The sequence below is a fragment of the Globicephala melas genome, chromosome 19, assembly GCF_963455315.2.
Source record: "Globicephala melas chromosome 19, mGloMel1.2, whole genome shotgun sequence".
Classification (NCBI taxonomy): Eukaryota; Metazoa; Chordata; class Mammalia; order Artiodactyla; family Delphinidae; genus Globicephala; species Globicephala melas.
This window is the reverse complement of record NC_083332.1, coordinates 8,166,381-8,190,758: the sequence shown is the minus strand read 5'-3', so window position 1 is coordinate 8,190,758 and position 24,378 is coordinate 8,166,381. Positions and strand designations below refer to the sequence as shown.

The following is a 24,378-nucleotide window of genomic DNA, read 5'->3' as shown; positions in this document are numbered from 1 at the left end:
CGTTTCCCAGCAGTCGACCACGTCAGAGATGATAGCAGCCTGAACTCAAGTAGTCGGAATGGAGATGATCAAAGATGATGACTCTGGGTTTAATTGTAATGAAATCAATCCCTCACTGTGTAACTAATGACTAAGTACGCATCTCCTTTGCTCGTTCCGTGAGGATGGGGGCAATGCAGGTCTTGGTCACTGTGTCTCCAGTACCTAAGAGGACCTTCCAGTAACAATAATATAAAAGCACCAGGTAGTGTTCTAGCACTTCACATCCACTCCCTCATTGAGCAAGGAGGGTTGCTGCTATGCCCATTGTACAGATGAGGAAACTAAGGCACCGAGAGGAGACTAACTTGCTCAAGGCACAGAGCCAGTAGGTGGCAGAGCTGGGATATGAACCTGGAGACCTCATTCCAGAGCCTGTACTCTTCAATATCATACTCTCTGGCTTCAGAATGAAGCTGCAGGGCTTCCTTGGTGGCACAGTGGTTAAGAATCTGCCTGCTAATGCAGAGGACACGGGTTCGAGCCCTGATCTGGGAAGATCCCACACACTGCAGAGCAACTAAGCCCGTGCGCCACAACTGCGGGGCCTGCTCTCTACAGCCCACGAGCCACAATTACTGAAGACCACATGCTTAGAGACCGTGCTCTGCAACAACAGAAGCCACCACAGTGAGAAGCCCGTGCACCACAACGAGGAGTACCCCCTGCTCGCTGCAACTAGAGAAAGCCCGCGCACAGCAACAAAGACCCAACACAGCCAAAAAAATATAAATAAAATAAATAAATTCAAAAAGAAAGAAAGAAAGAAGCTGCAGTGCCACTATGGAAAACAGTATGGAGGTTCCTCAAAAAACTAAAAATAGAATTGCCATATGTTCCTGCAATCTCTTTCCTGGGCATATATTTGGAGAAAACCATAATTGAGAAGATACATGCCCCCCAATGTTCATAGCAGCACTGTTTACAGTCACCAAGACGTGGAAGCAACCTAAATGTCCATCGACAGGTGAATGGATAAAGAAGAGGTGGTATCAATACATATACACGATGGAATACTACTCAGCCATAAAAAGAATAGAATGAAATAATGCCATTTGCAGCAACATGGATGGACCTAAAGGTTATCATACCAAACGAAGTCACACAGAGAAAGGCAAATACCATAAGATATCACTTATATGTGGAATCTAAAATATGACACAAATGAACCTATCAACAAAACAGAAACAGACGCACAGACATAGAGAACAGACTTGTGGTCACCAAGGGGGAGGGGGAGTGGGGGACGGAAGGATTGGGAGTTTGGAATTAGCAGATGCAAACTGTTATATATGGGATGGATAAACAACAAGGCCCTACTGTAGAGCACAGGGAGCTATAGTCAATATCCTGTGATAAACCATAAGAGTTTATCAGAAAAGAATGTGAAAAAGAATGTATGTACGACTGAATCACTTTGCTGTACAGCAGAAATTAACACAACATTGTAAATCAACCATACTTCAATTAAAAAAAGAAATCCTTTGAGACTATAATAATAAAGATATTCTCCTTAAACAAAACAAAGCAAATAACAGAAGAAGCTGCAGTAAAAATTTATTGAATGAGTTAACACTGCAGGGTGTGGAGAGGATGGGGAGTGGGGAGTCTGGGAAATGTGTTCCAGGTCATTTCAGCTCCCTCTACTTAAAATCCTTTTAAGGGGGATTTTAGTCTTGTTTGCTGGGTTTTTTTCAATGATGGGAAATGTCCAGCCTTCACAGAATGCGTTTTCTGAGCACGAGAGTCGCACTGGGCCAGTCTGGCAGATGGGTCCCTGCTCTGCCATGCCAGGTCCTTTAGGGCACAAGGCTCCAAGATTCCAAAGTGCAGCTCCTTCCATGAAGAAAAAAATTCAAGTGTGTCCTATGTCTGAAGCCACCCAGGATATTCATTTTCCTAACAGAAAAATCCAGATTCACAGGTACTGTCCCTTCCTTACCAAAGTCGTTGAAGTTTCCCTGTGTGGGGTCCAGAAAAGAAGAAAGGGTGTGACAAAGGCAATTTGGCCAAAGCCATCTTTGCGCAGGTGACGTGGGTGGCTGAGGAACCGTGCTTCTCTCCCTTCCACTAGTACCTCTCACCTTATTTCCTGAGATTCAGCAAGATGATCAACTACTCTGAAATTAAGACCATTGTTCCTTGATTTCATTGATAATAATAGCTCTCAGCTAATACATGGTCCAAGTTTCAAAGCTGTTATTCTTTGGCCGTGCCATTCTCTCTTTCTTGAAATGTTAATTCAGCATCCCTGGAAGGGGCATATTTTGTGTTATTAGCAGCAAGCTATGAGCTGAATATAGGAATAAGAGTTTCAAGAGGAAGTTGTTGAGGGAAAGGTGAGAGATAATTTTGGATTTCTTTTGTCATTCAATAAATACTAAAATACTGGGTATTGGGGATGCCCACACGTTTATCCTAGCGCTTAGCCTCTCCTTTGTATCAGTTAGCTACAGCTGTGTAAGAAACCATCTTGAAATTTAGTAGCTTAAAACAACAACTTTTTCTTTTTTTCTCACGTGTATTTGGGTCGTCTAGACAGTTCTGCTAATCTGGGCCAGGCTTGGCTGACCTTGGCTGGTTTCACTCGTGAATCTGCCATCATCCTCTGGCAGGTTAACTAGAGGCTGGCTGATTTCGAATTACTTCAGCTGGGATGCCTCAATTCTTCTTTACCTCTCCCTCACATCCCTCCAGCAAGCTAGCCCAGGCAGGTTCTCATGGCAAAGGTGGAGAAGAAGAGAGAGAAGTGAAATACTCCGAGCCTCTTAAGGCTTAGCCTTGGAACTTGTACACTCCTGCTGTATTCTACTGGCTAAAGCAAGTTGTAAATGTCAGTTCAGGGGATGGGAAAAGAGACTCCATGTCTCTTTTTAAAAATTTTTTAAAAATATTTATTTATTTATTTTGGCCCTGCTGGGTCTTAATTGCAGCATGCAGCATCTTTAGTTGTGGCATGCATTTGGGATCTAGTTCCCCCATCAGGGATCGGACCCGGGCCCCCCGCATTGGGAGCGCGAAGTCCTACCCACTGGACCTCAAGGGAAGTCCCAAGAGACTCCATGTCTTGATGGGAGGAGCTGTGAAAGCACACCGCAAAGCGCCAGATAAAGGGAGGGGTGGAGAAGGGCAGCCTCAAGGCAGGGAAGAGAGGTCTTTCTTATTTCTGCTTCTCCCATGAGCCAGCGAAAGTCTGATTCCCATTGTCCACAGTTGCACAGTCCTGTGTTCTGACTTTAACCTTCACTTCTTTCTGTGAGTCCCTTAGGTCTCTTTTGGGGCAGCTCTATCCCATTCCTTACTCTCCAAGCCCCCAACCCCACCTCCACCCATCATTGGAGACTGATGTGTCCCCCTCTTACTTCAGGATAGGGCTGATTCCAGCTTCCCTGGCTTTTGTTTATTTCTTCCATCTCCTGTGAGGAAGTGTTTGTTCTCGAATGCTCATGAGGGAAGGGTTCAACCTGGACTCCTCCCACTTTCTCAGATCCACCCCCCGCCCCTGGCCCCGAGTTAGTCACCCTTCTACCTCCCTCTGGGTCAGTCGTCTTGTTTCCATCCCCACATTTCCACCCCGGTCCAGGCCCCACCATTATTTCTTGCCCTAGACTAACAACAACCATACACACAGGCATGGTGGAGGATGGTGTCTGGTTTTTAATCCTGGTTCTGCTGTTGATCAGCTGGGTGACCTCAGGGAACTGACTGGGCCTCTCTGTGCTTCAGTTTCCTCCTGCTGTAGACTGAATGTATATTTCCCCCCAGCCCTCAAACTCTATGTGTTGAAACCTAATCCCCAATGTGATGGTATTTGTAGATGGGGCCTTTAAGAGGTGATTAGGTCATGAGGGTGGCGTTCTCATGTATGAGATTAGTTCCCTTAGAAAAGAGACCCCAGAGAGCTCCCTCACCCTTTCTGCCATGCAAGGACGTGCAAGAAGATGGCTGTCTGTGAACCAGGAAGCACCTTGATCTTGGACTTCCCAGCCTCTAGAACAGTAAGAAATAAATTTCTGTTGTTTATATAGTGATGATAATAGTATCTGCTTATAAGGTTGTTTGCTGTAAGGATACGAAAAGCAACCTCATCTGAAGATCTGAAGCACTTGGGACTGTTCTGGTCCTGGAAATTGACAGGGATAAATGGCGATGATAGGATGGGCTTGGGGGGATTGATTCCATCCGATGTGCTAGGTCTGTGCTCAGTATGTCACTGGTGCTCCCAGTGAGCCTAGGGGTTAGTTCCATTTTCCCGATGAGACAACTGAGACTCAGAGAGCCTCAAGGTCACGGTTGCCCAAGGTCACGGTTACTGAATAATTGGGCCACGATTGGAACTGAGATCCATCTGATTCCTAAGTTTCTCTTTCTGACTGTGAGCACCGGCTTCTCCCTTGTCTCCCCGCTTCCCCTCTGACCCCCCAGTCTCTGCTCCTCAGTCAGCCAAAGGGAGGCAAGGAAGGGGTAAAGCTAATCAAGTCTGCTGAAGATTTTTCAGCAACATGAATCAGTCCAATGCATGATCCAAGACTGGATCCTGTACTGGCGAAAACATGGCTCTAAAGGACATTACTGAAGGGAAGTGAGAGATTTGAAGTTGTGGAATAAACAACAGTATTACTGTATCAGCGTTACATTTCCTGATTTTGATAACTGTCCTGGGGTTTTTGAAGAGAATGTCTTTGTTCTGTAGCTCCATGCTGAAGTATTTATAGGGATCAAGGGACAGGATGTCTGCCGCTGCCTCTCAAATGTTCAGAAAAGAGTGAGATAAAACACATGTGGTTAAATATTATTGGCTGATGAACCTAGGAGAATGGAGTTCTTTTTACTCTTCTTGTTTGAGAAGAGTAAACTGTGAAAGAGTTTTCTGTAGTTTGATCTTATTTCGGGTGAAAAACAAATCAGCAAAAACACACTCTTCATTCTGCTCCTCAGTAGGTGTCATGAGAAAGGAAAATCTATGTCCACACAGACACTTGTACACGAAGGTTCAAAGCAGCATTATTCACAGCAACCAAAAAGCAGAAACAACCCAAGTGTCTATCAACTCATGAATGTATAAACCCAATGTGGTGTATCCCAACAGTAGAAATATGTTTTTATGGAAGTAGAGTTGATTTACAATGTTGTGTCAGTTCCAGGTGCACAGCAAAGTGATTCAGTTGTCTATCTATCTATCTATCTATATCCTTTTCCATCATAGGTTATTACCTATGAATATAGGTAATTGAATATAGTTCCCTGTGCTATACAGTAGAACCTTGTTGTTTATCTATTTTATGTTTAAAAAAATTTTTATTGCAGTATAGTTGATTTACAATATTATGTTACTTTCTGCTGGACAGCAAAGTGAATCAGTTATACATATACATATATCCACTCTTTTTTTCTTTCTCTTTCTTTCTTTTTTTTTTTTTTTTTTTTTGCGTTACTTGGGCCTCTCACCGTTGTGGCCTCTCCCGCTGCGGAGCACAGGCTCCGGACGCGCAGGCTCAGCGGCCATGGCTCACGTGCCCAGCCGCTCCACGGCACGTGGGATCCCCCCAGACCAGGGCACGAACCCGCGTCCCCCGCACCGGCAGGCGGACTCCCAACCACTGCGCCACCAGGGAAGCCCTCCACTCTTTTTAAGATTCTTTTCCCATATAGGTCATGACAGAGTACTGAGTAGAGTTCCCTGTGCTATACAGTAGGCCTTTATTGGTTATCTATTTTATATATAGTAGTGTGTATATATCAGTCCCAATCTCCCAATTTATCCCTCTCCCCCCTTGTAACCATAAGATTGTTTTCTACATCTGCGACCCTATTTGTGTTTTGTGAATAAGTTCATTCATACCAGTTTTTTAGATTCCACATATAAGTGATAGCATATGATATTTGTCTTTCTGTTTCTGACTTACTTCACTCAGTATGACAATCTCTAGGTCCATCCATGTTGCTGCAAATGACATTATTTCATTCTTTTTTATGGCTGAGTAATATTCCATTGTATATATGTACCACATCTTCTTTATTCATTCCTCTGTCAATGGACATTTAGGTTGCTTCCATGTCCTGGCTATTGTAAACAGTGCTGCAATGAACATTGGGGTGTATGTATCTTTTCGAATTACAGTTTTCTCTGGACATATGCCCAGGAGTGGGATTGCTGGATCATATGGTAGCTCTATTTTTAGTTTTTTATGGAACTGCCATACTGTTCTCCATAGTGGTTGTACCAATTTACATTTCCACCAAGAGTGTAGAAAGATTCCCTTTTCTCCACACCCTCTCCAACATTTATTATTTGTGGACTTTTTAATGTCAGCCATTCTGACCAGTGTGAAGTGATACCTCATTGTAGTTGTTTTTTTCTTTTTTTGGCTGCACCATGTGAGATCTTAGTTCCCCAACCAGGGATCGAAACTACGCCCCCTGCATTGGAAGTGTGGAGTCTTAACCACTGGACTGCCAGGAAAGTCCCCTACCTCACTGTAGTTATGATTTGTATTTCGCTAATAATGAGCAATGTTGAGCATCATTTCATGTGCCTATTGGCCATATGTATATCTTCTTTGGAGAAATGTCTATTTAGGCCTTCTGTCCATTTTTTGATTGGGTTGTTTGTTTTTTTTTTGTTATCAAGTTGTATGAGCTATTTGTATATTTTGGAAATTAAGTTCTTGTCAGTTGCATCATTTACAAATATTTTCTCCCAATCCATAGGTTGTCTTTTTGTTTTGTTTATGGTTTCCTTTGCTGTGCAAAAGCTCATAAGTTTGATTAGGTTCCATTTGTTTATTTTTGCTTTTATTTCTATTGCCTTGGGAGACCCAACAGTGGAGTATTATTCAGCCATAAAAAGGAATGAAGTTCTGATTCATGCTACAGCATGGGTGAACTTTGAAAACATTATGCTGGGGATTCCCTGGCAGACCAATAGTTAGGACTCTGCGGTCTCACTGCCAAGGGCCTGGGATCAATCCCTGGTTGGGGAACTAAGATCCCACAAGCCATGAGGGGTGACCAAAAAGAAAGCATTATGCTAAGTGAAAGAAGCCAGACACAGAGGCCATATATCGTAGGTTTCCATTTATATGAAATGTCCGGAATAGACAAATCCATAGAGATAGGGTCGGTGGGAAGGGGGAAATAGGAAGGACTGCTAATGGTACAGGGCTTCTTGTTGGGGTAATGAAAATGTTCTGGAACTAGATAGTGGTGATGGTTGCACAGCCTTGTGAATATACAATAAACCGTGGAATGGTCCACTTTACACGAGTAAGTTTTATGGTCTGTGGATTGCATAGCAATTAAAAGTAATCACGACAGTGACAACAAAGCCTCCAATGACTGTGTATGGCTTTTGGGATCAAACCCCAAATCCCTGGTGTAAGGTCACCCAGTCCCTGAGCCTCTTTCAGCCAAGCTCTCAAGGCTCCAGCAGCCCAACCTGCCTTCCCTCCCTGCCGCTGCCACCTCTGGGGCTTTGCACCTGCCCTTCCCCTCCACGCTTGTCTGACTAACTCGATTTATCTTGCAAGTTTTAGCTTACAATTGACTTCCTTCAGGAAGGTGTCCCTTAATCCCCAGAGTCTGAGTCACCGGGTTCCCAAAGTAGCATTTGGGATGATTTCCAGGTGACGTTTTAATTGTTATGCATTTATTTTAAAGTGCATTGGGGAAAAAAGGAACTGGCCCTTCACACCTGTGATTTCATGACTATTGTCCCTTGGGATCAGCCTAAGGTAGCCCCAGGGGGACCCATCAAAGGAAGAAAAAAAGTTGGTTGAAAGAACAAATTTTATTTTATTTTATTGAAGTATAGTTGATTTACAATGTTGTGTTGATTTCTACTGTACAGCGAAGTGATTTGGTGATACATATATATTTTTTCATATTCTTTTCCATTATGGTTTATCACAGGATACTGAATATAGTTCCCTGTGCTATACAGGAGGACCTTGTTGTTTATGAGAGAACACATTTTCAAGGTACAGACAATAGAGGCAGTACTCGGCAAGAGTTGCGAAATAGACTTTTAGGAATACTAGAAGTGGAGAAACCCCGGGGGGCTGAGTTAACTCCACCTGACCTCCCATAGCAGCCGTCAGGCTAATATCTGTCACACTGCAAAATGATTTGTTTTATGTCTGTCTCCCGCACTAGGGTGTGAGTCCCATGAAGGCAGGGCTGGGCCTGGCTCTTCCCCACTGTGTCCCCAGCACTGCCCATGCAGGGTGGGGCACGGAGCAGGTGCTCAGAGAGGGTGTGCTGAATAAACTGAGGCCAAGCTGTTCTGGACTGTGGACTACCCCCAAGGGCACTAGGGAGCCTTAGGAGGGCTTCAATCAGGGGAGTGTCAAGGTTGATCTGTGCTTTAGAAATTCCAGGCTCCCTTTCTACTTTGGACCCGGAAAATCCACATTCCTCCCCGTCTGACCTTTCCTATCAGACTCCTCTTTACCCTTCTCCTCCTCCAGGAAGCCTTCCTGAACTGCAGGCTGGGTCAGGTGCCTGCTCTGGGCTTCCACAACCCCCCACTGCCCCCATCCCAGCCCTGTCTACCCTGGGGGTGGGTCTGTATCCTCCAGAGACTTGTGAGATCTCCACAAGTTCTGCCCTAGGCTCTCAGGAACCACTCCAGAGCAGATGCGTTGACTGGACCTCTCTCCACTGCCATCTCCCTAGATCTCGCTCCATTCTTTTCCTCCACCAGCCCCTCCCTAGCTGTTTTTGGATCCTCTCCTCATATACACTGCCATGTGTATTATTTTTAAAATCGTGTGCTTAACACCACTGCTTTCTCACCATTTAAAATTAAAAAACAATTTTTGTGTCATGAAATTGACTGTTGTCACCATTTAAAATGTACAATTCAGTGGCATTAAGTACATTCACAGTGTTGTACCACCATCACCACTATCTAATTCTCGAAATTTCCCATCACCCCCAAAGGAAACCCTATGCCCATATAGCAGTCACTAGCCATTCCCCCCTCCCCCCAGGCCCTGGCCACCTCTGCTTTCTGTCTCTGTGGATTTGCCTCTTCTGAACAGTTCGTATAATGGACTCGCCCAATATGTCGCCTTTTGGGTCTAGCTTCTTACACTTAGCATCATGTTTTCAAGGTTCCATGTCATAGCATGGATCCGTTCCTTTTTGTGGCTGAATAATATTCCACTGTGTGGATAGACCACATTTGGTTGATTCATTCATCTGCTGGTGGACATTTGGGCTGTTTCCACCCTCTGGCTATTGTGAATAATGCTGCTGGGAACATTCATGTACACGTTATTGTTTGAACACCTGTTTTCAACTATTCTGGGTATACACATAGGTGTGGCCATGTAGTAATTCCAGGTGCAACTTATGGAGGAAACAGCGAACTGTTGTCCATATTGGTGGCCCCTTTACCCACCAGCAGTGTGTGAGGATTCTGATTTCCCCACATCCTTCCTAACACTTGGTATTGTCCCTTTTTTGGATTATGGCCATTTTAGCAAGGGCGAAGTGGCCTCTCATGGTTTTGACTTGCATTTCGCTAATGACTAATAACCTTGAACATCTTTTTATGTGCTTCTTGGTCATTTTCTCACTACCTTTTGCAAACTGACCTCAGCTCCTACCACCTTGCTAAAGCCATTTTCCCCATATTCACCAGTCCACTGGCTTCCCTTTTTAAAAATTTTTTTAAAAATTTATTTTATTGAAGAATAGTTGATTTACAACGTTGTATTAATTTCTGCTGTACAGCAAAGTGATAAAGTGATTCAGTTTTATATATATATATATATATACACTCTTCTTCATATTTGTTTCCATTATGGTTTATTACAGAATATTGAATATAGTTCCTTCGGCTATACAGTAGGACCTTGTTGTTTATCCACTGGTTTATCTTAATTCCCATTTCTTCCTGTCTCTCAGCAACTCTGGACGCCTTCCTCTCTCTCCCACCATGACCTACCCATTCTTGGTCTTCCTCTTCTTTTTCTGGAGAGAGATGTGGGACCTTGGGCCAGTTATTTAACTTCTCTGTGCCTCGGTTTTTTCATCTGTGAAATGAGACCGCTAACTATTTCGACTTCTTGGTTGTTGTAACAATTCAATGAGCTTAGAACTGTGCCTGAAGATTACACAGTAATGATCAGGGAAGTATTTAATGGTGAGAGGAGTCGGAGGGCTGAGGGCAGAACATTTCCTCGTGAAAGGTACTTAAAAAATTTAAAAAGCTGGAGGGTGAAAAAATAAAATAAGATTTAAAAGCTTGCCCTGATACAGAATTTTAGGAAAAACCATCAGAAATTATTTTATTTAAAAAAAAGAAACCCACAAGAATATTACTCAGCCATAAAAAAGAATGAAATAATGCCATTTGCAGCAACATGGATGGACCTGGAGATTATTATACTAAGTGAAGTAAGTCAGACAAAGACGAATATCATATGATATCGCTTATATGTGGAATCTAAAAAGAAAAAAAGAAATACAAATGAACTTATTTACAAAACAGAAAGAGATTCACGGACATAGAAAACAAACTTATGGTTACCAAAGGAGAAAGGGGAGGAGGGTAGGGATAAATTAGGAGTCTGGGATTAACATATACACCTACTATATATAAAATAGATAACCAACAAGGACCTACTGTATAGCACAGGGAACTATACTCAATATTTTGTAATAACCTACAAGGGAAAAGAATCTGAAAAAGAATATATATATATAATATATATATATGGACTGAATCACTTTGCTGTACACCTGAAACTAACATGACATTGCAAATCAACTATACTTCAATTTAAAAAAGTAAAAAAAAAAAAACCCACAAAACTCCTCTACGACAGAAAGCATACAAAATAGTTCACCTTCATTAAGAATCTGCATTAAGAAATAGAGACACAGATGTAGAGAACAAACGTATGGACACCGAGTGGGGAAAGAGGCTCGGGGCGGGGGCGGTTATGAATTGGGAGATTGGGATTGACATATATACACTAATATGTATAAAACAGATAACTAATAAGAACCTGCTGTATAAAAAAATAAATAAAATTCAAAGATTGAAAACAAAATCTGCATTAAGCTTCTTATAGCTTCTAAAACAATGCATCAAAAGACAAAAACGTTTTTAGGGGCAAGTGTAATATGGTGGTTAAATGTATGAACTTTGGAGAAGGGCTGCCTGAGTCCGAATCCCTGTGACGCCTGATGTGGGCAATTGTATAACTCTCTGTGACTCAGTTTCCACATGCGTAAAACGCGATGCTGTTAGAACCTGCTAGGATCTTTAGGGGCATTCACCGAGTTTATCTATGTACCTGAGCCGGCAGCGCCAGCTCTGGTAGGCGTTAACTTAGAACTACATCATGTCGTAGCCGGTCAAGTTTTCACTCCAGGCCTGGGTGACTTTCCCAGCCATCTAAACAATGTTTCATAAACCCTGTAGCGAACTTATACGGAGGAAGTCTTGACAAGTAAGATCCATAACAGGTCAAATCTCAGCTGCAGGAAGTCGTTCTCATTTTCTGCTCCAGATCTCCCGGAACAGAGAGTAATAATAAAAGTCAAAACCCGGACAACTCTCCCTTCTGCAGGTCAATTCCGCCAGCGTCGTTTTCCGGAGGAGGCAGGCTTCCCTTCTTAAAGGGGCCTCTCCTAGTTTTGACTTTCTCTTCTCTCTCCTAACAGGGCCTGGCTGGTTTCTCCTTCTCATCCCCCACTTAGCATCTCTCAGGAAGCGGCCCCTCCCTCTCCGTTGGGATGTTAAATCCTGCAGTGATTACTATTAAATAAAGCCACTCTTCATTGAATTTGGATTTCTGTTGGTCCTGAGTACATGAAGCAGCTCAATTCCCCAAATACCACTGTGGGTTGTAGGGGTCGCAGGTCGGGGGTCCATGGCCTCTATAGCCAAGTCAAGAAGTTTCCTAGGGGCCATTGCTTCGAGGTACGTGGATGAAAAGGGAGAGTTCTCAGAACTTAATATTTGTTTACAAGTTTCTAACTTTACAAAGGTCCAAATAGATCTACCCTCCACGCACCCCGGTCTCCCTCCCCACAGACGCTGCAGTTACCAGTTTCTGCTTTGGAAGATATTCTGTGCATTTAACAAGCAGAAGCTTATATTTTCTCACCTCCCCCTTAAATTATTATACACTCTTCTTCCTTCATTGCCTTTTCCCCTTAACTGAATTCATAGCTTATTCCGCGTCGGTTCATGTATTACGTCCTCATTTTACGGTTATTTCATGTCCCCCTGTGGGCCAGACCACAGCTTATTTAATGAGTCCCCTATCCATGGACAGCTAGGTTGTTTGCGGGTTTGTTTATCCTTACTACTTTTTATGAAAACAAAAACAATGTTCCCTACTCCCTTGGTTAGCATTTATCAAGAAACCTGCAGAAGCCTCAACCTGCCCGCCCCCGCTGCCAGCCTCCACTTAGAGTATCCCCATCTCCAGGGTTCCAGTGCTTTGGCGGCTCGTCTTATGTGGGCTGCCTAGCTGAAGCTGTCAGGCGCAGGCCGGGGCCCTCTGGCGCCCCGCCCCGCGGCCGGCCCGCAGTCGGGCCGATTCAAATCCAGCCAATGGCAGCGTGTAAACAAACCCAGGCCCCGCCCCACGATGAATAATTCTCCGGGCCGGCGCGAAGCCTATTTAACTAGGCGGGGGATGGGGGCGGGACGGAGATGCGGCCCCGCCCCCCATCTTGGGCCAATGGGCGACTAGGCCCCGCCCCCCGCACTTGCCGCTCTGAGGACCCAAGGTCGGGGTGGGCTTGTAGCTGCCTGATTTGCCGCCGCTCGCGGTCTTGGCGCTCCAGGCGAGCCAGCGTAGCTGCGTGCTGGGGTAGCACTGTCCCGCTGTACGAGCCATATTTAAAGGGCGCGGTCAGAGGGCGCAGGTCGCTCCGGAGTCAGTTCCCTCCTAGTCCTCCTATTTTTCCCCTCCTGGCGGCTAGAATTCGGATCCTGGAGAGGTCTTTGATGAAAACTTTCCCCTGAAGTCGGATTGAACGAGAAGTGGAGGGACCGCAGGGGTGTTCTGGGCAAGGTTTTTTCTTGCTTTGTTCCTTCTTGTTATTGAAGTGTTACATGCCTCCAGAAAAGTGCACGGATCCTAAGCGTGCTGCTCAACTGAAAACGAAAAACACCCTCGGAAACATCTTGCCAGATCAAGAAACAGAACTTGGGTTGGCCAAGTTTTAGACTTTGCAGTTGCGGGTGCGAGGGAGGAGCCGCGATGGCCGTTCCTTTGACTTTCAGAGGCACAAACAACTTGTTTAAAAAAAAAAAAAAGAAAGAAAGAAAGAAGGAAAAAGGAAAACCACGCCTCTGTAGAGAAACGGGAATCAGGCCAGACTCTGGTCAGGCTCCCTCAGGGTAGGAACTGGGCTGTTGGACGGGTAGGAGGTGTAGGACTCAGAGATAAAGGGCATTAGGATCTGGTTGGGAGAGCTGAGTGTGGGGTGGGGAAGGACTAGAAATTTGAGGGGACTAGAAATTTGACGGGATAGAAAATGCGCTTGTACTGGGGGTGGGAGAAGGGAGGTTTCTGGGCTGGAGGGTTGGGAGGACCAGGGGGAGTTGGAGCCGGTGGGCTAAAAGTGGAACAAGGCATCACAGCCCCTGGGAGAGGGCAGGTTAATTCTCCAGTGTCCTGGACTTTCCACAGCAAATGGGTTTCCTGCTGTTCCTTTTCAGCTGCACGGTTATAATTAAAACAGTCCATGAAACGTTGAGATGAGGGGCCCAGAAATCCAAGCTCATTCAGCAAATATTTGTGAGGTGTCTGTCTCCTGCCCAGACCTATGTTAGGAGAGAGGAAATATCATGACCTATATGGGATTAAGTTCCATATTGGCAGGCAAGGACCCTGTGTCCAGAGCGCAGCTGAGCACAGAGGTGTAGTGTATTTGGTAGATGAGAAAAGGTGGGTGCATCTTCTCCCGTCCTAATTTCTCACATCTGGATGCTGCTCTGTCCCTGTCCCATAAGAGTTTCTATGTGCCTCGTCCCATTTCATCCTTTCCATAGCCTTCATAACGTCTGGACTCTGGGGACAAACAGAGCTGGGTTTGACTCCCCGGCTGTGTGACATTGATCCGGTTTCTTACCCTCTCTGAACTGGTTTCTCCACACAAAAAAGTTAGAATTGAGGTTTAAATGAGAGTCAGGGCCTGGCCCAGGGGGTTGGTATTAACAGTTGTCAGAGTGTTTATCAAAGCGAGGAGTTAGTTAGGATTACCAGCTTAATGATGTGTTCGGGGGAGATAAACAGATGTCTGCAATGCATCAAAAACTGAGATGGATTTGATGGATAGATACACAGATGTGTGATTAAGCTAGTAGAGTAGGATGCTGATGGTTGAATCTAGGTGGTGGGTATTTATCCTATTTCTTCCACTTTTCCATATTTGAAAATGTTCAGAATAAAATGTTGGGGGGCGATGGATTTTGGTGTCTGACTATACAGTCCCATTTTACAGATGAGAAAATGGAGGGGCTGGAGAAGTGACTTGCCCCAGGTTCATCTGGTGACTCATAACAGAACATCTGGGATTAGTCCCTCCCCTGGCTGGGTATCCCTGGGGCAAGTTGCTGAACCTATCTGGGTCTCACTACCAACCCGATTCTGAACCTGGAACTTACAACTTGCATCTGATTTTCAAAGGGCAGGGGTGTGTCACCCCCTAAAGAATAGCAGGTCTCTTCCCATTTGGGTGCATATAGACCCCTCCTCTGGCCTTGGACATTTGACCTCCCAGGGCTTTGCCAGCGATGGCTAGATTGGGGGCTTCTTTCACACCCATGCCCATTCCAGGCCGCCTGGCCTCAAGACCATCTTCCTAAGAGGTCAGGTATGCCTGTGGAAGGGTGGGTATTATCTCATTGCTCAGCAGATCTTTCTTGAGCACTTACTAAGTGCCAGGCACTGTTCTGGGGTGTGTGTTGGGGGAGTGGTAGATACCATAATGCACCTAAGAAGCCTGGAACCTGCTACAGAGGGCAGGGGAAACTGAGGCTAAGTGACTTATTTGCTTACTTGCTCATTGTCTGTGTCCCCTAATAGACTGTGAGCTGCAGAATGGGGCTAGGGGGTAGCGATGGGGCAGGAACCAGGGTGTTCTTGGTCACTGCTATATTCCTGGCACACACTAGATACCCATAAACAATACTTCCTGTATGAATGAATAAACTTGGACAGTCACCCCCCACAATGCCTCAGGTCTGCTACCTTTGAACCCCAGTCAGTTCCCTAGTTCCGAGCCCCCCAGGGTTGGCAGCTATAACAAGAGACACCAGTGCCACCCAGCTCAGATCAGGTCCCACTTCCCGGTTGTGTGACCTTGGGCAAAACGCTTCCCCTCTCTGAGCCAATTTAGTTTGCTACACTGCAAGGTGGGAATAACTAAAGGTCTCTAGATGGGAGTTCCTGGAGATCTCTTCTTGGTGAAGACTGGAAAAATGGCACCCAGGTAAATGAATACTGAAGGTGTAGCCCAGTGGCTCAATCTTAGCAAATGGAAGGGCAACCTGCACAAAAATAATGTCCTCCTATGTTGCGGTTCCTGGAAGGTCACATACCTCAGTGGGCCATGGATTACTATAACTATATGAGTTATAGACTGACCACTGTCTCATGTTTGCGGCAACACGTGTTCACTTCTGGAATTGATAAAGTTTTCTTTTACTATAATAGTAAATAATAACAGCACTTATCTGGCACTTCCTGTCAGATGCTGCTCCCCATGAGAACATTTTCTCCTAATGACCTTATGAAATGAGGCCTATTAATTATTTCCTCTTGGAAATGGAGGCACGGAGAGGTGAAGTAATTTGTCCAAGGTCACACAGCAAAGGAAGCGGCAGGATGTGAAGCACAGGCTCGCTGGTTTGAGTCAGCGCGCTTAACCTCCGTGGTGTCTTAAATAATACGCGTAGTGCCACCAAGATGCCAGGATCAATTCTAAAGCTTAAAACACATAGGTCTCAATCACTCATTTATTCAACACACATTTATTGAACTGCTTCGGTATACACATGGCTTTTCCAGGGCATCGGGGAAACAGAAGGTAAGAAGAGACCAGAATATAAGTCCCGTTGGCCTGTGCGCCCCGGCAGGGTAGCTCCGAGCTGTCTGGGTGCTCGATGGGCCCCGAGCAAGGCGCAGGGCACACAGCAGGCGCTCAGCAAGCGTTCCCTGAACGAACGCGCGAACCGAAGTGTCACGCCCGCAAGGCGTACACGGCCCCGCGGGGCGGAAACAGACCCAACACCACCGAGGCGTCCCGGGGCTTCTGGGAGTCCCATCTGCGCGGCCCGAGAGGCCTCGAGGAGGCTCTAAGACAGGTCGGACCCACGTCCCCGGCGCCCTCCCTGGGGCGTAGCAGCTCAAAAGACCGATTGAGGTGAGTGAGCGAGCCGCGTTCGGGGTCCCGGCCAGTAGCCCCAAAGCACCCCCCCGCCCCCGCACCTTCCACCCTTTTGGCTCCGACTCCCGGCTCCTTCGCGATTCCACCTGCGGGGCCTCCCCCTCTCCTCCAGCCGCGACTCCCGCTACCTTTTCGAACCTTCGGCGCTCCCCCTGGTCGCGTCCTCCCGCCCGGCGACCATCCCCCGCGTCGGGGCGCGCCCAGGGCGCACCGCGCCCGCTCCCCAGACGGGCTGGGCGCCCGGGATACGGGAGGGCGAATCCCTTTAGCCTTTTCCCCTAATCCGGAGCATTGCTCGATGCAGTCGGCGCACTCCACCGTAGCCTGGGAAGGGGCGCCCCTGAACCCCCGGGACTAGGGCTGGGGAAGGGGCGGCGCCGGTGCGGAGGTCACCCTCCCGGGGCGTTCGCAGCCTCCCATTCGTTCGCGGGCCCGCAGCTCGGCGCCCAGAGCCGAAGCTGGTTTGCTGAGTCGCGGGGCGGGGCCTCCCCCAAGCCCGTCCCTCGGCGAGGGCGGAGGGAGGAGGAGGAGGAGGAGGAGGAGGAAAGGGGGGGGCGGAACACAAAACCCGCAAGGTTTTTTTTTCTTTTGCATGTAATTAAAAAATAATTTTTTTTTTTTTTTTTTTGCAAACCCGAGGGGTCCCGCCCGGAGCGGGCGCGGGTCCGGGGTGCCCGGGCCGCGGCGCGGGGCGGCGGCAGGGGCCTGGCGGAGGCTGCCGGGCGGCCGCCATGCGATCAGGCAGTGCGCTGACCGGCCCGGCCGGTCGGCCCCTTCTGGGTCCTCCCTTTGCAGCCCGTGCGGGGCCGTCTCGGAGACCCCGCGCCGACGGCTGCTCAAACATCAGGGTGAGTTTCTCACAATGTAGCAATTTCTCTTTAAATCTCTTAACTCTCTCTACCTGCGAGTCGGGGCTGTGACAGGGCGCAAAAGCGAGGGGGGAGTGGGGGTTGGCGGCGAGGGTGTGTGTGGGGGGAGCCGGAGCCGGGGCCGAACCCACCCCCCCGACACTCACACACTTAGCCCCCCAACCGGGGCGCATCGCCCGCTGCCTCTTTTTCTGTTCGGCGCCCACCACCCCCGGCAGCCCCCCCTCACCCCCCGCGTCTCTCCATCACCGCCGCCCCGATTCTGCGGGGACCCCCCCTCCACCCACCCTGGGCTCCCCTGCCCAAACCCGGCGCCCGGTGCCTCCCCGGCCCTCCCGCCGGCTGCCGGGGATACAATGGAGCGGCGGAAAAACGAGACCTAACGTTCCACGGGGGGAAGGGTGGGGAGACCCCCTCCCCCGGCCCGGGGGCCCCCCCTCCCCTCACCCTGCTCCCTGCCTTTTGGGGAAGAAGAGGGCAATGGGGGCAGCGGATGGTGGTTTCCCGGCCGGAGCTGGCGAGCCTTCATCTCCCCCTCTCGCCCGTCCCCTGCGCTCCCTCCTCAGATCCCTCCGGGGGTGCCGGAGAGAAACGGGGCCTCCGGCATGCTGGGGAGGGATGGATGCGGAAGGAAGCCACTGGGTCTCCTCCTCCCCACCGCCCCGAAACAATGAAAGGAGTTGACTTGGTCCCCCACCCCCCAGCAATGAAAGGAGTTGACCCCCGCCCCCGCTAGCTGGTTGTTCCCGGAGGGGGCCGTTACGGGGGGTGGGGGGAGGAGGGAGGTGAGCCTTACCCCTGTCACCTCCGAGATTTGGGGCGGCCCCCCATCTCCACCCCCTCGGCCTAGCAATGGGAGGCACCAGGCCCAGCCCGGGCACCGCGCTCGGGTGGTGACCTTTAGACAAAGGCAGCCCTTTCCCTGTGGTGAGCCCGGACGAGCCGGGCCCGAGGCGTCCCCTAGCCCCTGCGGAGGGCGGCCGGGCCGCGGGCACCCGGAGGGAGGGATGGAGCAGGAGGGAGGAGGGATGGAGCCATCTGGTTTTCCCATCCCTCGCTGCCCCTCGGCTGCTTCTCCGGCTCCTGTCACGGGCGGCCGCGGGGAGACCAGGGACCGCCGGCTGCCCAGGCCTTGGTCCGCGGCCAGCGGCGAGCGGGGCGAGCAGCCGCGGGCGGGCTCGGGAGGCAGCGGTGATTGGAAGGCACGGCGGCTCCTTCCTCTCCGCACCCCTTTGTTTTGCTTTGTGGTTCTGAGCAGCTGAACTTCCCGGGAGGTGGGGTCAGAGGCCGCTGTGTCAGCTCTCCCCGGAGGAGGCCAGGGTGACAGGTCCCAGCCCTCTGGTGTACCTGGACCGGGGCTCCTGCCGGTGCTCGGCCTTCTGTCCGGACAGGCAGACCCTTTTGTCACACAGCCCTCCGATAGTATAGATCTGGGGATGTATTGAAGGTTTGCTTTTCCCTCACACCTCCTTTCCTGGGGCGCTTGTCAGGGAAACAGTTTTTAGAAACACCCCCAGACTTCACGGCCTGAGACTTCTGAGAAGTGCTCTGTGCTTTCACACCTCTCCCCTCACCTGGGGTGGGGATGGGGGCCTCAGTCAACGCCGACCTGCTAGGGTGGTGGGAGAACAGGGGAGGAGGACAGCTGAGGAGCCACCCCCTTCCCATGTGCCAGCGTCCAGTGAGACTTAAGGGGTGTGCTTAGCTACACCCCCCTCCTCCAGAGCTCCCCCACTCCTGGAAGGCGGAAATAACATCTCTTACCCAGAGAGCATTAGGGATTGGCTACTGTTAGGTGCGCTACCCAGTGGCCACCACCCGAGGAGGAAGTTGGGTCAGTTATGTGATTCCCATTTTGCAGACAGGCTAATGGAGGCTCAGAGAAGCTAAGTGACTTGCCCGGGGTCACACAGCCCCAGTCTGTAACCGTCTCAGGTTTTTCCAACTCAGCTCAAAACTCTTAGGTTCTCCTGTACCCCTCTTTGGCAATTTGTCCCTTTGACTTCAGTTGAGTCTCAAATGTAGATAATACCAGGAAGGAGCGGCCGAATTCACCCCGCCCCCCCACCCACCCACCGAGTGCTCGTTTGGGGAAGGGGTAAGGAGCATCTGGAAGCTGGGCTGAGGGCAGGATGCTTTCACCTGTGGCTGGAGCAGAGTGTTTGCCTGCAGGAGCTGAGGATTGGAGGTGTGGAGTCAGGAGAAGGGGGGGCCCCGGGCCTCGCTGGCTGGGGTTTGGGGGGCACTTGGTTGGTGGCCCCTCTGTCATCCTCTTCCTGTTCCACCTGAGCTGGGACTCGGCCCCGCTGGGAGGGAATCTGAGCTGCCGGGGACCTTCGTCGTCGCTCTGCCCTGTGACCCTCCGTGGCTCCGTGATGTAGCTGGCAGAGAACTCCCCTGCCCGTTCTCCTCTCAGCCTGGGTGGCAGACTCCCTGTCCCACTCTGTAACCTCAGTCACTGGTCCTCAGTTTCCTCATCTGCAGGTGGGGATCAGTAGAGCTTCCTTAACTGACCTTGCGGTGACTGAAAGTTTTATCCAAACGTGTTATTTTTATTTCTCCTTCAGCATACGGGGATATGGCAGGCCTGTAGGAGTGGGGAGGAAAGTTGGGTGCTGGGTATTTTAGGGTGAATGGCAAAAGGCATCTACCCTGGAGGAATTCCCTGTGGTGGTGGGTGAGGGCAGGCAGTAAGGGGTTCCACTTTGGTGGCTCTCCATCTCCAGCTCTCTGGGACCCCACTCCTTCAGCACTTACTGGTGCCGAATACACATTTGGCCGGTGGGTTGTGGTGGTGGGGGAGGAAGGGGAAGGGCTGGGGAGGGCCCAGCTTACCCAGTGAGGGGGGCAGTACGGGGCGATCTTGCCATTTTACAGATGAGGAAACCGAGTCCAGCGGAAACCTGTTCCATGGCTGAGAGGGGACTCCAGCCCAGACTTCAGGGACGGGGGTGTGATTGGAGAGGGGCTAACACTTTGAGGGACACCCTGCAAATACCTTCCTGAGGTGACAGGCATCATAAGTAATCATAATTCCTGTGGGGCGGGGGCAGGAGGGGAGGAGCTGTAGGTGTCTCTAGGGTGAGTGCTTCCTGAAAGTTGGAACTGATTTTTGGGGGGGCAGGGTGGCGGTGGAAAAGGGGGGAAGTGTGAGGCCCAAGAGTGACAGGCCTATGCCCCGCCCCCCTTTTTTGCCCGCTTCCTTCCCAGAGGCCTCAGGGGCCTTCCCCAACCTTCCCTGGGGATGTGGGGTCTTCCCCCTCTCCCCTGTGAGAGTCTGTGAAAGGGTCCAGGGGTCAGCCCCAAGCCCAGGGGGCCTGGCAGGAGGGTCCTGGGGTGTGTGTGGGTACCCCGGGGTCCTGGGGGGGGGTCACCTTTGAGCTCCAGGCCCAGCCACCATCAGAGTTCCCTCCCGCCCTCCCAGCTCTCCCCCGTGGCTGTCTTGACTCCTGGTCTCAAGAATGCAGAGGGCTGCTGGTGGGGGGAAGTTAATTGGAAACAGGAAAACATGGCATTCCTTTCTAGCCGGCCTGGGCCTGGAAAGCAGTGAGGGGCTGCCTTTCTCCCTCTCCCGCCCTGCAGGGGAGAGGTGGGGGGGGCATGGTTCTCTTGCCTCTGTCTCTTCGGGGTCTTTCCCCCACCAGGCTCCCTGACTCTTAGTGGAAACAGCAAGTTGCCTGTTTTACATCCATGATATAAAATGTTCTCCCCCCAATCCGAATGACTTGCCCCCCTTTTTCACCGGGTCATATCCAAGTTTGTCCCCGTTCTCTGAGGGTGGAGGGCCTGTCTCAGTTGGCTCCCCAGTGTAGGATGTGTCACACGAGAGACCCATGGGAAATGTTTGGTTGACTGGTCCCCAAGGATTCCCTCCTCCTTCCTTCCCTAGACTTCTCCCCTGCCTGGGGTACCACCAATAGAGTTTTATCCCCATTGACTGAAGCCCTTGTGTCTCAGTGGCATGCAAGGTCCCCCAACGGGAAAAGAGAAGGTTTTCTAAGACATTTCTGGTTTGGCGACAGTTAGTTTTGTGTCCTGAGTTTGCAGGTATTCATGGTGGCGGGGGATCTGTTGGCAGGAGAAGCTGGAGAGAGGGCCTGTCTGTCTTTAATTGTTCCCGATTAAACTTCCTGAGGGCCTACTGTGTGCCACGGCCCTGGGGCCCAGTTGTGATATTGGGACCCAATCCGGGAGGAGGCTAGAGAGAAGTGTCGTCTTCAAGGCCACTGGGGGACTTTGATGCCTTTTGTCTGGGTGGTTTGCAAAGGCTCCAAGGGGGAAGCAGCTTCTTTCTCTCTTTCTCTTTTTTTCTGACTGATACATCCACGTGGGACAAAGTCAAAATCTCAAACATAGTAAGTCTCCCCCTTTACCCTCCGGGGCATCCCTGGTCCCCCAACTCGCCTCCCCAGAGCACCGCCTCCATCCTGATGTTCTGTGCACACACATTCATATACATGTGTATGTCTTAAAAAATATTTATGTTGCACAGATGGTAGCACCCTCTTCCCATCGTTCTGCACGTTGCTTTTTCCACTTCATCTCCGTGGGAGATGTGCGCAATACATGGAGGAGTCTCTTTGGCTTTTTCTCAGCTGCGTTGTATTCCTCAGTGTGGGCAAATCCTCCTTGACTCAACACGGATATGGAGGTGTTTCCTAAAGCTTCAGCGTGCGGAGCCAGAGGGCATGCATCCATTTGTCTTACTGGGAAGTGGGTATGCCAGCGGGATAAACTCCTGGAGGCGGGGTTGCTGGGTCAAGAGCCTGCGATTCGGTCACTCTTAGGAGGCACCTGTGGAGCTATGTCTTGAAGGAAATCGTTTCCGCTCCTGTTCAAGTCATCCCACCCATCCATCCATTGTCTTTGCCTCTTGTGACCTCCTTGCCCCTTCCTTCCTGCCTGTGGCCTGCACCCTGTGCTTGCCACTTGGTGTAGAGGTCAAGGGTGGGGGCGCTGTTGATTCGAATCCCGGCTCTGCCGCTTGCTGGCTGAATGGATGCAGGCAGGGGACTTGCTGGCTCTGGGCCTCAGTTGTCCCCTCTGTTAAATGGGTTCACCTCAGTACCTACTTTTGGAAAGGTTGTCGTGAGGATTAAATAATACCCATCAAGGTGCATGGGTAGCCTAGCTGAGTCATTCAGTGGAGGTGTCATCTGTCATTCTATGGCAGTTCTGTCTCCTGGGGTCAGGAACCCCTTAATTCTGGGCTGTGAGCCCCCTTACTGGCAGGCAGGGGAGGGAATGCTGGCTTTTCCACTCCCCTGCAGCGTGACCTTGGGCAAGTGATCCTTTTCTGGGTCTCGATTTCCTTGTCTGTAAAATGGGCCCATGATGGCTCCCTGGCAGGTGGGCTGTGAGGGCCGAAGGAGGCCCTGCCCTCCCCAGCCGGGCGTGCAGTAGCCGTTCAGGAAGGAGCATCTGATGTTACTGTTATCTTCACTATGATTACTGTTCTCCTGTGGGCCCCACGCTGACTTCGCCACTCTGAAAGCTCTCCATTGTCTTCCTGAAAGGCACATAGGGAACATTGTTGGCATTCTAAACCGCACAGCAGCGGAGGGCACAGGGCAGGCTGCTGCGGCGGCATGGCCCTGGGGACAGACAGGGCTGTCCTGCTCTGGGTCTCGCTTTCCTCATCTGGAAGGACGGCTGTGATGGGAGACCTACCTGTGTGCTCATGGATGTTCCGTGCTTAACACAGTGCCTGACATATCACGAGTGCTCAGAAGATGTCAGTGGCTGTGATGGTGTTGGTGGTGATGATGGTAATGATGGTGGTGATGATGATGATGATGATGATGATGATGATGGTGGAGAGAAATCTCCCGTGGAATTAGATACCTGCGTCCTTGCCTCCTTCCCCTAAAACCCCGGGCAGTCAATGTTGGCATTTTAATCAGAGGGAAGGTTCCAAGGCAATCAAATACCCTTTGGGCCTCAGTTTCCTCATCTGTAACAGAACTCATGGAGTCTTTGTGAAGCTTAAATGAGTGAAGATGTAGAAAGCTTTTAAGACAGGCCCTGGCTTGCAGGAGTGTGGTGAAAATTCACTTTGCTTGTTATTATTTTAATTTTTTATCATGGAAATTTTAAAGTACCCACCAAGAGTTGAGAGAATAAAATAATCAACCCCTGTGTACCCATCGCCAGCTTCACCAATTTTCTACTGATCCCTTCTCCCGCCCCCCCCCACCCTCCGCGCCGCCCTGCGCTTTCTTTTCCCTTTTCTACTGGAGTACCTTTAAGCAGATTCCAGATACCATATCAGTTCAACTGTATCATTATCGTTACTAATGGTGTTATTATTTTTGGTATCCAGAATCTGTTTCATCACCTCCGGGTTCTATCCTGTTCTGTGATGGAAGAGACATTAGGCCCATTTCATAGATTGGGGAAATCGAGGCTGCGGGTAGTAAACTTTGGTCAGGTTGTCCTTGATCTGTGTTCCCATCCTGTCTTGGCCACCCCAGGCTTTGCACCTTGGTGGCTGTTTCTGATCACACGGGCTTGGGGATTTATGCCTGGAAGTGGGTTCTGATATTCTGTGCAGAAATCACAGTCAGAGAAGGTGGGCCAGTGGCAGGGGGATGGACAAATGACCCTGGCAGTGAGGGGTTACTAGGTCAGCCGCCCGGGTTCGAGTCCTCTTTCTGCCCCTTCTAACCTTGTGACTTGGCGGCAAGTTACTTCCTTTCTCTAATTCCAGATTAGAGAACCAGAAGTACAGGAATAATAAATGGATGCTTCTCTCAAGAGCTTTTGCATCAGTTAAATCAGGTCCTGAGTGGAAAAGTGTTTTGCAAGTGCCTGGCTCAGAGTAAGCGCTCTGCAGAAGGTAGCCGTCACCATTGTCACTGTAGTTAGTTATCACTTCGGTGGAGGCTGTAACCAAACGCTCCTTCCAGGGGTAAGAGGGTCAGAGGAAGGGTTATATCCCTGGAGCCCCTGACCAGGTCTCGCTGCCTTAATCCCCTCCTTTTGCTCACTCCATCCTCTATAATTCTCCTTCAAAGTGTTTCTTGTCCTTCGAGGGACTGGA

At 49.6% G+C, this 24,378-nt stretch overlaps 1 protein-coding gene across 4 annotated transcripts in view; it reads left to right on the top strand.

Moving 5' to 3' along the window:
- Positions 1-16,260: 16,260 nt before the first annotated feature.
- Positions 16,261-24,378, top strand: part of BICRA (BRD4 interacting chromatin remodeling complex associated protein) — a 76,639-nt gene continuing 68,521 nt past the window's right edge. For 2 of the 4 annotated variants that reach the window (XM_030873766.3, XM_030873759.3), the window contains exons 1-2: positions 16,261-16,443; positions 17,107-17,315. The gene's annotated coding sequence lies outside the window, so the exon portion shown is untranslated. The remainder of the gene's footprint in view (positions 16,444-17,106; positions 17,316-24,378) is intronic. The other 2 variants (XM_060289382.2, XM_060289384.2) reach the window with 2 other exon arrangements.